Source organism: Homalodisca vitripennis, unplaced genomic scaffold (genome assembly GCF_021130785.1).
Source record: "Homalodisca vitripennis isolate AUS2020 unplaced genomic scaffold, UT_GWSS_2.1 ScUCBcl_6490;HRSCAF=13722, whole genome shotgun sequence".
NCBI lineage: Eukaryota > Metazoa > Arthropoda > Insecta > Hemiptera > Cicadellidae > Homalodisca > Homalodisca vitripennis.
The window spans coordinates 20,014-33,185 of record NW_025782597.1 but is presented as its reverse complement, the minus strand read 5'-3'; the positions used below and the strand labels follow the sequence as shown (position 1 = coordinate 33,185).

Here is a 13,172-nt window from a genome sequence, read left to right as displayed (position 1 = left end):
GATAGCCACTGATTGGAGAAGTCCGCCCTGACAAAAATGGCTTCGATAGTCCCGCGCCCTATGCAGCTACAGAGCGAAAATGTAATCTATCTTTCTAGGATAGCCCTCATATTTTCCAAGCATAAATATCATGTTTTTCCTTGAGAATACGTCTTTGGTATACAAATAATACATTTGGCATATTTTATATATCCTGAAAGTAAGGAAAAATATTTTGCTGAAAATGGTTAGAGCAGATTTACCTTTGATATGGAAACAAGAATTTATACTCTCCTACTTATTTATTGCTGGTGAAAATCAGCATTTTTATGTTGATTTCATATTTATATATTCTTTTGGTTGTTTTTGTATATACTGTGTTAAATATTCAGAATTGTAACACGTTCCAGCTCTTTTCAAGCTTATAATAAATGTATTCTTATAAGGCACTGATCATAGTCATAATATTAATTGACTGAAATGCTTGTTGTAGGTTGATGAAGATTATATTCAAGGACAAAATTTAACTTGACTGGTTTAAATGAACAAGTTCCACATTTATCGACAGGCTTTAGATATGATTTTAGACTTGGAACCAGGTAAGTAATTCCTAAAGTATTTTAAAATTCAATCTCAGTTTTTAGATTTTGGGCATTATTTTAAAGTTGTGTAGAGAAGCTTTACACTCCATTGATTTTCATTTTAGGTTTTGATTTTCAGGTGCAAAATAAATATATATATTTTCTACATTATGTAAATGCTTATAGTTCCAATATAAGTTTTTTTCTCTGTTAAAAGTTTATTATTTATGGTCAATAATTTGAACCAGTGAAGGTATCGGAAATTTGCCATCGTCAATGTTACAAATATTCAAGTGTCAAAAAACCTTAGGCTTCAGATAAAAAAAATACATAAAAACTAATTAACATGTGGCAACGAACTCGCATAAGTTATAGTTAACGACGGAACAAGTTGTATGTCCAAAAAAATTCAAGCATATAAGTGAGGCTCTGAGTGATCAGAGGAAGTCCAACACAGAGTAATTGCAGTGAACGAGAGATGGTGAGAAAACCAGTAAGGATAAAACAATATGGGCAGTTAATGTGGCATATCGTCTGAAACAAAAAATGGCTGAGGTAAAGGGGGGGGGGGTGTTAAACAGCTGCATCTTCATTCTTACATTTTTGTTCCTGCAAAGTCATAGTTTTGTGTTGAATTTTGTTGACTGTGTTTTCTTTGAATGTTACAATTTGTCTAAGCTTCTAATGTTTTATTTTTAAATATTGGTCCTAACTTTAGAAGAAGGTTGACATAAGCAGTTGATTAATCCACTGGTTACCAATGAAGTATATTGTCCGTCATCAGTTAGCAATGGCGTAATTACCCATCACGCTAAGTCCATTATTTTGTAGTTGAATAATAATTCTGATATCAATTTTTTTTTAGTCATTTGTCTATATTATTATTATTATTTCGATGGTCAGTCCGTCCAAACATAGCATGTTCAATTTTGAAGCGCCTCGACTCGCTTAAATCGATTGTTTCTTATCATTACACCTGTTGATTGTTTGTTTTGATTACCTGCTGTTTGAAATGGCGTCATAGCTAGAAAAGCTTTAGCTATACGAAGTATGGCTAGAAATATAACTGGATTGGTAAGGCCACAGAACAAGTGCAATAAGGTTGAATATTGTATGCTCGGTTACATGACCCCCCTCCCACCCCTCTTCGAGTTTCGTCTGGCTCCTGTGCTTATTCTGCCCATAGCATTACTTACACACAGTAACCTTATGCCTCTGCATCAAAAAAATGTTGATTATCCAGAAAGAACAGCATGTGAACATCTAATTTATTTTTAAACTTGGAAAATCTGGAAGTGAAAAATTTGTAATCTTACAAGTTTTATGGTGACTACAATCAATCGATGCATTGGAAATTCCCTCCTTCTCCACGGCAAAAAAAAAACACAAATAACAAATTCAAAATTCAAGGGCATAATGATTATGTTTTTTGATATCAAAAGGATGTTGTACATTAGTTGGGTAGCGGAGAGGCAGACAGGGAATCAGAATTGCTACACTAGCGTCCTGACTATCCTTCGTGGGCTTGTAAGGAGAAAACTGAACTGAATAATTTGTGGAAAAACAAGTTATGGATGATCCTCCACCAGGACAATGCTCCAGCTCACAAAGCTTTGTCAGTTAAGGTGGTTTTGGCCAAACACAGCATCCCTGTCTTAGATCATCCACCCGACTTGGCCCCCTGTGACTTCTTTTGTTCCTTAAAGTCAAGTAAGTTTTGAAAAGATTGAGTTTTGAGACTGTTAAAGCAGTAAAAGAAAAAGCAAAGAAAGTCATGAAGAGAGTTATGGAAAATATTACGGAATGTTATTAACACCTTCACTCTGGCACAAGACATGTACTGAATTTAGGATAGCTGGAATAGTTGTAAGTTTTATTCACTGCAGTTAATGTGTTAAGGAATCACACAGATCAAGATCTCTGTCTTCTACATATTGTAGGGTTGTTGCCTTCCCATAATGTCACTGAAGGATATTTAGGAGAAAGCTAATGAAAAAGACATGGTCATCTTAAAAAAAAACTAAAATCTTGAATCAGAATCCTTTAAGATGACCCAATCAAAATATGTATTGTCCAAATAAAGGTTTCGCCATTTTACTTAATGTGAAAATAAATACAAACAGTATGGGAATTCAGAATGTTTGTGATTGTTCAAAAATGTTTTTATTCTTTTAAGTTAACAGAGAAAAGTAATGAATTTGAAAATACTTTTTGAAACAGACATTTTTATAGAAAATATTTATGTTTATTTGCAGATGATGAACTTGAGGACAATCCAAATCAATCTGACCTGATTGAACAAGCTGCAGAAATGTTATATGGTTTGATTCATGCACGTTACATCTTGACAAACCGTGTGGGATTGCATTAATGATAGAAAAGTATCAGGCTGGAGACTTTGGACACTGTCCACGAGTATACTGCGAAGCAGAAAATATGCTACCTATTGGTGAGTTTTTTTACATAATGCTTCAAGTAAAACTTTGTGTACTATCTCAGCTCTACCAACAATATCTATCTATGGAACTATTGTATCTGGGAGAATTTAGTTATCTTACAATTGCTCAATTTTGTCTTACATGGACATGTGCTTTTAATGAAATAAAAAAAATAATTTTAACTGAAGATTTTGAAAACATTAATATTCCACAAAGGGTAATAGTACTTTTATTTGCTGGTGGGTCTAAATTTCACAAATAAAACCTTGTGTTGCTTTTGGTTTATGTACTATTCATTGAAATTAAGATAAGCTTCATGACAAAGCATGTTTTTTAGTTTGTACTTAATTTAGAGGTAGAAAGTCATTTGTATGGTTATTGAGATATTATTACTTGGTTTAAAACCTATGGAAAACGGTATGTAAAAATGTTTTTATGAAGTTTACATGAGGTTCAAACGTTTTCATTCAGATTGTAAGACTCATGATACAAATAAAGTTTGTGTTAATGTGTGTTGTGTTTGTGTAAATTAAAGTGTGTTTGCACTTCTCAAATAAAGTATTATTAAGTTCCAAAGTTGTTATCAAGTAAGTAACAAATTTAAATCTGATTTAGGTTTGTCGGATGTTCCTGGAGAGGCTATGGTGAAGTCATATTGTCCAAAGTGTATGGACGTGTACACACCCAAGTCTTCAAAACATCACCACTCAGATGGAGCTTACTTCGGCACAGGATTTCCTCATATGCTGTTTATGGTTCATCCAAGAATACAGGCCTAAACGTCCTGCCAACCAGTTTGTTCCAAGGTAACCAATCATATTTTACAAAAAACCATTCTTATTTTGTTGTCTACCAAAATTTTAAATAAACATAAGCAATGTAAATTTGCCTAAAATACTGCTGGATTGGTGGTAAAAATTGAGAGAATAGGAACAAGTTCCATACCTGTATTGTTGACAGAATAACTTGCAACATCCATAAAATCGCAAACTCTGTAAAATGTTTATTTCATCATATTTTAAACTCAACCTGCAGGGTACATCAAATTTAAATATAAAGACTTGTTTACAGGAATGTTTTCTCCATTTTGTCCAAAAAATCAATGGTTTACGTTGAGTAAAAAAAGTACAATTTGGCCCTCATTTGATTTTAGTGTGGCTTTTAAATGTGTTAGACAAAGATACCTTACTGCAAAAGCTTTATAAATATGGCATTCGAGGTAAGTATTAAGTTTTATTGGATTAAATATGTTCATATTAGTAAAATAAGAAAAAAGTTTTTGATCTCATTTTCCATTGTGAAGATCAGTAACACAAGGACCTCCGTACCTTTACATATCAAGTTATAAGTTAATGACCTCACAAACATTTTTTATCCTCATTAGATCAATATCTTAACAGTTTATCTGTGATTTTTGTTGTTGATAATAGCATCTTATTTTGTAATCACCAATATCCCAAAGTTTTTGCAGTATTGTAAATTTTATCAATACCACTTCTTACTCAATCGATTTCTGTGAATAAATTCTAGCCTAAATTTTATAGACTGAGGCGATTATTTTTAATGAAAAAGGTGACAGTTAATTAATGACTTTTTTCCAGATATAAAGCTTACTACCTCAGTTACAGTTCAGGGAAATTCACATAGATAACAACCCGAAATAGAAAACTCATGTAACAGCTTTGTGTGTTTAACTTAATTCTACAACATTCATTAATTATATGGCCCCTCTCTGATTTTGTCTCAAAGGAGACTTTTTATATCACTTTTATACATTTAGGCAAAATATTTTATATTTCTATTTCCTATGGTATAATAAAACAAAAACAAAATAATCATGGATTTGGCAGTGGGCCAGATGCTGTAGCACTAACAGGTTTTAATCGAATTTTTACTCTGCAGAAGAGGGCCTTGAGGACTGTCTGGGGTCTAGGGCCGCAGGAGAGAGTTGCAGAAAATATTTTCAGTCAAATGGCATCTTAACCCTCCCGTCTATTATTCTATCACTGTGTGTTGATTTAGTTATTTAATAATCACAGTTTTGTTTAGAATTCAAGGTCATAACTACAACACTAGAAACAATAACCAGTTAATAATAGAGATATTTAAGATAATGATTTTTTCTTTTTTTACTTTAGTCCTAAGGACATTATCTCGTCGGGATAGCTTTTTACAGATTGCTTGAATATCTCAACATTATTTGAATATGAGCTCAACATTGAACTTATTATTGTTATTTATTCATATTTTATGTTATAATTGTGTCATTGATTTACACAAGTGTAATGTTTAATTGTATATAAATAAAGAAAGTTTTGTAGTGAAGATTGTACATACTTTAAGGATCAATTCTTAGGTTAAAAAAAGACTTTGATTAAAGTCTGTATTGGAAAAAAACCTTGAGTTTTACCCCATAAAAGCTATGTTATACTTAAAATATTTTGTCCGTTTTTTAGGTTATAGAATCATAAGAAATGTCTAATTTTAAAGATACATTAATAAGCATCCAATTGCTTTTAGATTTTTCTTACACGATTAAGTGATTCGTGCAAATCAACAGGATAAAGTAAAAAAAGTTTGAAAATTAAGTTCTAAATATATTAATAGCATTACACATATTTTTGTTTAGAGTATTAATAATATATTTAAAATGAGATGTCTTTCATAAACTTATTATGATTAAAAGTTAGGTCATGTAAATGTTACAAGTTGAAACGTAATTATGGAGCTAAAGTCAAGATGGCTGCCAAGCACAGCTGGCTCTTCAAACCATGTGTCTTAAATGCAGTTTCTTTATCAGGTACAAGCCCCTTGACGTCAAAGAAATTTTAAATAGCAATCAGGAAGTGCTGACTGAACTTAATATCATTCATGTTTACCTCCACTGTGTTTGCATAGAAAAGAACGGTTTTTACTCTTCAAACCTGGGGCTCCATCCCACTGGTTTAATTGTTACAAAATTGCTTAAATTTAATCTACAAGACTTCAAAATTAACTTTATATGGACATTGATATTACTTTTAGCAGTAATCTACGAAATATTAGTCTGAAATAAAGTAATGACTGGTTCCAGAGCTTCAGATCAAACCAATCATTTATCACAGAATACTATGTGAAAGTTTCTTAATTTACTGAATTGAATTTCATATTATTTTATTGTTTACCAGGTTATATGGGTTTAAAATCCACCCCTTGGCATATCAAATTCAACAGCAAGCAGCTGCCAACTTCAAAGCTCCACTGCGAGCCATGAGCTAACGGAAATAATGCTAAGCGTTGACCCTAATATACTTTTTGTAAAGTGCAAACAAACAAGAACAGTAGATTCATTTTTTACTGTTGAAGGATGTCTAGATGAAGCATATAAGATAGGAATAACTACTATCTCTATTGTACGGAAACAAAATTTTCATGTATTATATTTTAAATGTTAAGAAACTAAAGTAAGAAGCTATAAATAAGAAGAAAAAAATTTATCCGATCATGATCTTCTGTTTAATTCTGTATATTTTTTCAATTTCTTTTTATAGATTTCCCTGCTGAATACTTTGAAAGCAGTTTTCACATTGTTACTAGCTAAGAACTATACATATAATATTGTACAAATACATGTATTTAGTATTGCAAATTAAATACTTTTGTTCTCTTTAAAGGCAACCTCTTTATTCTTTGTTCCTTCTCATTTCCATATTCCCATTTTAAAATGTAATGTTTAAACCTTTAAAATGGCTTTTTAACAATATTGTTATCAAATTGTAGTGAAATATATGTCAGTATCTTGTGCACCATTGTCTGTATTAACATTATTTGACGAATGTCAGATAAATAGCACAGAAACTGTTAACTAACTATCAATAAATCTACCTTATTTCATTTTTTTTACCACTAGATGTGTGGGCATATTGTTCTACGATATCTCTTAGAAAAGTGTCCAGTAGGTTTTTTTTTTTGTGAAATCCCAATGGATACAATCAATTTACATGTCCCGTATTGCAAAGTTACAACATGTAGGCTAAAACATACCTAGTTGTACAATTCAAGATTAAAATCACTTGTGCCATTTTCCGTACATGATAGTATCTTTATACCGAAATGCGTATGCGATTTTGGATTGTAAGACAAGGTATTGGTTCAGGCCTATAATTGTTGGGATAAAACTCAAGAGGGTTTACGTGAGCTGACCTAGAGCCTTTGTGTGCATGTGTGAATTATTTCCCACCTGTGGGTAGTTGTCAGTTTGCTGGCTTGCAGAAGAGATTTTAATTTTAAACTTTCAGTTAGATACATAATTTATAAATATCAATCATATTTCATATTTTCTTGTGCAAATAAATAATTATACAACAGTGCTCTTTCAGTTATATTTTTGGATGTTAACGCACAGCAAAACACTGCAATTTTTCGACACGGTAAAGAATAACATAGTGTAATGCCCAGACTCTGAATTTACCAGTAGGGAATTCCTTTGTTTTAAAATTTTAAACCAGCTATTGTAGCAATTAAATGGATTGTTCAAAATACGCCATAGAAAGGTTTATTTATACAATACTTTATTTAAAGTGTTTCTTTTTGTCGATGATGTAGGATTACCTCCAGTTTTTCAATTGTTATAATCAAAATCCAAAGGCCAAGGATCACCACCAACAAACCACTGACTTGTAAAGTAATAAAATCTGCATATGACTAAATCCAAACTATTGTGTAACAAACTAGAAGGAAAATTTGTTTGACAGCAAACTAGGCCTACGAGGCCAGTCATTATCCAATGCTCTATTGTGTTAAAGCTTATAGAGTATTCTCCAGTCTGATCTATTTTTCAACTATCAGTAAAGTATTGCATTTTTGAAATATTAAAATGTATATCTATAATAAATTGGTTGTATATCACAACATTGTATTAATGTTACTTGCTATTCTGATGCAATATTAAGTATCCAAACCACAACGGATGCTACAGTAAACATTGCATTTAAACAGGTGCAAGAGCTCTCACGAGCTGTGTTTGGAAATTTTACACAAGAATAAAAGAGCAGTGTGTCTGACATTAAAACTTCAATTCTAAACAACACCGAGACATTACTGTTGTGTGTGAACAGAGTTTGCATTGACTCCTGTAACAGTTAGCGATGTAGCTGTTGCAAGGATTAAAATTATATGGGGAAATTCCATATGGAGTTCAATGCATTCCCTAGAGAAGGGAAAGAAGGCTCTTCAATGCACTGGCACTGACCAGCTACAACCTTGAATTGAGGTCATAAAGGAGGACCCTGGCAGAACTTCTACGAAAGGGTTAAGATCAGCCTAATGCAGCTCATCTCCAAAAAGTACTCTATAAACGACCACTCAAATGGGATAGGTATACTGTTAAAACAGGATGGGACCTACACTTAGAGCAGCTGGGAGACGAGCTACTCCTAAGAACTCACTTTCCCAGCTCGATTTCCACCAATAAACACACCTACCAACGGATTGGACTGGGCATTTACATGGCCTACCAGTAGAATTTTTATGGCTGGGGAGAAAAGTTTCCCGTGAAAACAAGGTAAAATGTGCTTTTCTATGTTTTAAAACCGTACAAACCTCCTTGAGGGGTATTTTTCAAGCTTTAATTGCATTGATAACTTTGTTCCGACAGTAACAAAAATGTAAAGAGCCAGTCTAGTTATGGCTACATTCCAAATGAGTAGAGAAAAATAAATGTCGCCTTTATACCCTCCTCTGGTTGCTAGTGGACAATCCTAGATCTTATTAACCATGAGGGGTATTACGCATAGAGGTATGCAGATATATGGTAATCATAGTAAAAGGCAGGCATGAGGAGGTAATTTCCAGCCTCACTCAAAATACCTTGAACCATGTCTGGACTTGATGCAACAGCACCAGGCTCAGTGTAAATCCAGGCAAAACTGTAATCGTATCATTCACCAGAAGGAAAGTGACTCTTACAGCTCTAAAGCTAATGGAATGATCATACATTTTTCAAAACAAATCAAGTATCTTAGGTGTAGTCTTAAACCAGAAATTGACATGGAAACCACACCTAGAGAGGGGATATCAAAGAAGACTTATTTCCCGTAGACTTCTGTGCATAACAAGGGGCCTTAACCATAAATAATGGTTTATTGGTCATATGTGGCCAGTAATATCTTACGCCTCATTGGTATGGTGGCCCAAAACAAATGAAAAGCCAGCACAGACTACACTTACAAAAGTACAAAGGCCAGGATGTCTGAATATTACCAGTGCAATACACACCTGTCTAACTGCAGGCAATTCTAAATCTGCTATCACTTCACCTTCATGTGAGGAAGGAAGCAATGACCAATGCCATAAGGATACCTTACATGTTTCTTTCAGGAGCCCTGAAGGGAACTTAAGTATTCTCAAAGAGGTAACATGGAGTTAACTTCTTTTGGAACAAAGTACATTCATTCACTATTTTTTGCTTCAAAATCGTTTTATCCGTGTTTGGTGTATTGAATTCATGTACAGGTGAAGAAACACTATTATTAATAAGAATTAAGGATAGCAGAGTAGTCCCAGGAGCTTCCTCTGGGGGAAGACAGACAGAATATTCTCTAGGGGGTGCCTGTCTCTGTCTTGTAGTTATTTTCAGTAGCAGAGAGTTATATACTTGGCTGTAAACCAACATAGTCGACTGCTGTAATCTTTCCAGACTGTCGTCTGCAGAAGTGACCTCGGTAATCTGCCTTGAGAAGAGTGTAAGCTTCCAACTCTCGACTTTCCACAGTTGGATAGGAACTAGTAGTATGTTCCTGCAGAGTTGTCTTAAAAAATCCTTTGACTGATCTCAGTCACAGATGGGCTGGTTATGTGACCTGGCAGAGGTCTCAGCTAGCCACCCCCAGTACAGTCCTCAGCTGGGGGATCTACAGATGTTACTGAAGGAACATTTGATGTTAGGGACCAAATAGCCTGCACTATCGTTCTGCCAAGTCATCTCTTCCCCATCTTGTTTAGGTGCATTCTAATGTGTGTGTGGCAAGTAAAATCCTGTTTTCTCAGTTGAGTACTGTCACCAAAACTGTTCATTTCCTTGAGTTTCTTGCTTGAAATTGTTCTCTTTATTAATTATATGTCTCCGTCCGAAGTCATGACTTGGAACCATTCGTAAAACTATAAATTTAGTGTGGTTATTTTGTTAACAACGCCTGGAACAACCTGAGCAGCTTGAAACTCAGTTTATGTCAATGGCCTCTCCGATTATAACAGCCACATATCTGTCAGTCAGGTCTGCACAGATGTCAGCAGCATTCTTCATGATGTAGGTAATTGGAGCTCCAGGACAGACATTAACAAACACATCAGATTCTAGAATGAGTGATTGAGAGAGATTTCTGACAGGACTATCAGAAAAATATGTGTCTTTTTCAGTATAAAATCTCACTCATATTTTTCTTTATATACTGACTTTAATATGTTTTGCATTAGTTTTAGTTTTTAGCAAAACATCAATGCATTCAGTGTAACAATCTAGCGATTTTTCAAGATAATTGATCAATAAATTTGAAAGTGAAAGTTTATTGGTTACATGTTAACGTGTAGGTATACCAGTATACAAATATTGACTGTAAGGGTTTACAATGGAGGTTAAACAAAAAATATGTAAATGGAAGAAACAATTCACTCGATGCATTATATAGAGAAATTGTCTTCTATATGTTAGTTTAAACGACTCAGTACTACGTCAAGGTTGTGAATCCCAATCTACCAAATACCACATTGTTTTAGCATTCTAGGCTGGTAAAACTTTAGCAGAAACAATGTTCTTTGTTTTCTTACGATTTATTTTGTTTTTTCAAATGTTGATTGCAGTGCAAAACTGATTGATTTCAAATCAAATTTTCGCTAAGCTAGTACACCTGTTTTACATTTTTTTAAAGTTGTTTGGTAACAACCTGATTTGTATAGTATTGCCAACTAAGTTTCCACATGAAAGCCCAAAAGTTTGACAGATGTTTTTTTCAACATTTAATTTTCTTAAGGTAAATATTAATTTCTTAACCAGTTTTACTATGGTTAGGTTTTACAAAGTTTGATGAGAACCATGAAGCTGCTTTTTCGACTGCTAAACACTTTCATTTTTTATATGTTCAAGTGAGTTACCTTCAACGAACAAAGATGTGTCATCGGCATAGAGAATAACATGATGTGGATGTTAAAAGACATATCATTAATCATAACTATGAACAGGAGTGGCCCAAGAAACTGAACTCTGGGGGACACCCTGTTCACAGATCTATAATGTCAGATTCCTGGTTACCAAGTACAACAACTTCCCTATGGTTTTCCGAATAATATTTCGAAAGACCTAGCTCTGTACCCTTAATATCATACATAAACAACTTATATTTTGGCTATAACTTAGCATGATTAAAGCTAAATTTGTTTTCAAAAACATCAAGTATTATAGAGACAACTTTTTCAACAGCATCAAATGTAGATTTACCGGATAAGAAACCATATTGAGCATATTAAATAAGTTATTATTTACAAAGTATAAATACAGCTGTTCTTTTATACACATCACAATAATTTAGAGAACACAAGTACAAGGGCAATAGGCCTAAACTTCACTCACCCTAGCGGCGGAAGTAGGAAATGCGCTGCTGACAGAAAACCATAAATTAAAGGAAGATATTCAAAAGATGGCACAAGAAAATCTACAACTCACTGCTGAAAATTTTAAAATAAAAAATGAACATGCACAAGTTTATCAAGCCCAGGTTGAAGAGCTCAACATAAAGATTGAAGCGATTACCGACAGAAACTATGTACTAACAGAAACACTAGACCAGACTGAACGACAACTTAAAAAAGAACTGGAACTCAGAAGTAATCTAACAACTAGATTTGAAGAGCTTGACAGGGAAAAAGAAGAGACACTACTTAAATACGAAAAGAAAATTAAAGTAATACAAGATAAACTAAATATAAAGTGTAGAGAAGAAACCAACAAATACTGTAACAATACCAAAGATATAGATACGCAAACTGACTCTGCACAATTTATATTACATAATCCAGGGACCTCAATAATAACAGAACTTGAACAAGTAAAAATTAGGCTGAATAATGTAGAAAATATTACTGGAAAACTGGCTGAATATACAAATCAATGTTACAATGTTCCATAAAATATAAAACTCAGAACAACTGAGTAAACCTAACAACCCACAATCGCAACAGAAAAAACCTAAGATATCTAATAAAAAAACCACAGCAAACTGAGAAGAGAAATAAAAATAAAAATGCTAACATTTACAGCGCCTCACTGCTAAATGTTAAATACAACGCTCTCTGTGAATCCAACTCTACTGCAAAACACAAGAATGAGACTCGGCAAATACGTGCTGCTGCGTGCCTGGACTCAGATGGGCTAAACCGTAGCAGTCGCAGAACTGCACAACATCAACACTTTGGACCTCCTATGATGGCAAGAATAAGACTACCAGACGAAACAATAGAAAACTTCTACACAAAAATACATTGACTACTATAAACCATTTTTGTTAGGATTTAACAATGAGCTACAACTACCTGACAGACAATCGCACAATGAACCAATACCTGAAAATGACTCAGTTATTAAGGATATCACAGGGGAAATATCAGCCAGAAGTTCTTTTTTAGAATTGAGACAGAGGAAGGAAGGAAAAATGAAGTAAAACAAGAGAGTCGTAATAAAAATCTAAATTGCAAAAAAACATGGCAAAATAAAAATAGCACATCAAAATATAGACGGACTCAAAAATAAGATTCAAAGACTATCACATTTTCTTTACAATACGAACCCGGATATTCTAATCTTAACAGAACATGGACTAAACAGTGAGAAATTGAACAACACAAGAATACCAGAATATAAACTTATTGGGGGATTTACAAGATCCCAGCATAGAAAAGGTGGAGTTGCTATCTTTTCTAGCTACAGACTTAGCAGCCATGTCAGTGTTACATCCATCTCGGACCCTAGCTCTGAGCTGCTGTGTGAGTCTGTATTAATTAAAATTAATCTTAAAGAATGCAACCTACACATTATGGGTATTTACAGACCTCCAAACAGCACACTGGAAAATTCAGCTGAGATTATGATAGAAGAATTAAATAAAATTCACAATCCAAGTAACCCAATTGTAATTATGGGAGATGT

At 33.6% G+C, this 13,172-nt stretch overlaps 1 pseudogene; it reads left to right on the top strand.

Moving 5' to 3' along the window:
• The first annotated feature begins 472 nt into the window (after positions 1-472).
• On the top strand, positions 473-6,256 carry LOC124373817 (annotated as a pseudogene).
• Positions 6,257-13,172: the final 6,916 nt, after the last annotated feature.